This window comes from Penaeus monodon, chromosome 15, assembly GCF_015228065.2.
Source record: "Penaeus monodon isolate SGIC_2016 chromosome 15, NSTDA_Pmon_1, whole genome shotgun sequence".
Lineage (NCBI taxonomy): Eukaryota > Metazoa > Arthropoda > Malacostraca > Decapoda > Penaeidae > Penaeus > Penaeus monodon.
Window position 1 is genome coordinate 24,649,229 of NC_051400.1, and position 1,701 is coordinate 24,650,929.

Below are 1,701 nucleotides of genomic sequence, written 5' to 3' on the forward strand. Positions count from 1 at the left end.
TTTTTTTTTTTTAAAAGGGGTTTGCAAAACAAAAAAAATGAATGGCCCGGAATAAACTTGTCAGAGAAGGTTTTCCGGAGAAAAAAACCCACCCTCAAAACCCCCCTCAAAACCCTTTTTATGCCTGGGGAGGAAAAAAACCCCACAGATAGTTCTTTCCGAAAAAAAGAAACCCCCCCCAAAAACCCCCGGAAAAGGGGAAAGTTCCTTAAAAGTTAAAGCCAAAAAAAAAACCCTTTTGCTGATGTCCTGAAAAAAGGAAATAGGGCCCCCAGGCAGGAAACAAAAAAAGAAAAGCATAAAAAAAACCTTTAAAGGGGGGGGAAAAAAAACCCCCACTTTTTGGGGTAACAAAAAAAAGGGCCCAGAAGTCAAAAAAATTAATTTGGAAAGTTTGAGGGCGAAAAAATTGAAATATTATGATATATGCGCAAAAGGCACCAGTGGGGAAAGGGGGAAAAATTTCGATAAAATTGATATCAAGTCTGGCAAGAAGGAAAGGAAAAAGTTTAAAAAGACAATTTTTTGAGAGAGAAGGGGGGGAAATTTGAAAGCGAAAAAAAATTTTGGTTGAAAAAAAACTACTTTTAAAAAAAACCTTTTTAATCTGGAAGCAAAGAAGAAAAAAGGGGACTCAGCTGACAAAAAGAAAAATAATAAAAATAATAACCAAATAGAGGAAGCTGCAAGAGGAAGCTCAGGACCTTTTGGAAGCATGCCAGATAAAAAATAAAGAAAAGTTTTGCCCTTTTTAGATACCCCAAAAACAAATGTCCCATGGGGATGATCCTCTTTGCTCTAGTACTTCAGCTTCAGCTCATCCAGCTCCATTGATTTTTTTAATTTGGTGATTTTATTGCCCCTACAACCCCTATTTTTGCTCCTCTTGTAACTGCTGCTTGCAAAACAAAAAAGAGTCAAAATGGAATACCCCCATCCTGGTAAATCTGGTGATGATGATCTTTTCCCCAAACAGTAAGAACAACAGAGTTTTTCCACCCTTGTCAGGGTTGTCAAGGAAAAAAATCCCCACGCAGTCAACATCTCTCACTATTCCCACTTCTTTCCGGCTCTTGTATTTCAGGAAGCAGGCTCTCCCGATCCTTCAGCTTCTGAGGTTGAAAGGGGGAAAAAAAAGGGAAAAAAAAGCAGAAATGGAGCTCAAAAGGGGGCATCAGAAGAGTTTTGAAAGTAATGAGAGGACATTTAAGGAAGGGGACACAGATGGGTATCGAATCGGAAGAAAGGGACACAGACTTTTTCACAGGCAGGTGAACAATATGGAGGCAGGGATGTGACACCCCGTTGAAAATGTTTCTGAGATAAAGAAATCCCAAAATAAACGAAAACGTAGTTCTCGCCAAACAACCCCAAAAAAAAAAAAGATTCAAAAATCAAGGAGGCCAATTAAATACAGGCCAAGAATCTGATTTGTTGGTAAACAAAAAGAAAATATGAAGAAGGATAGAACAAGAGAAGAAAATTATGGAGGAGAGAAACTCTTTTCCCAGAAGCAAAAAGAAAAACTGGAAAAAAAATAAACAATAAGATTTACCCAAAAGAAAAAGGCACAGCAAATGCCACCTCAATGACGTATGATTGCCTCGAAAAAGTGATTCTGAAGACATGGGTCTGCATTGGGGATGGATTTAAGGAAAGTGATCTTGTGGACCTCATGATAATGCAATTGAGTTTTGTTTT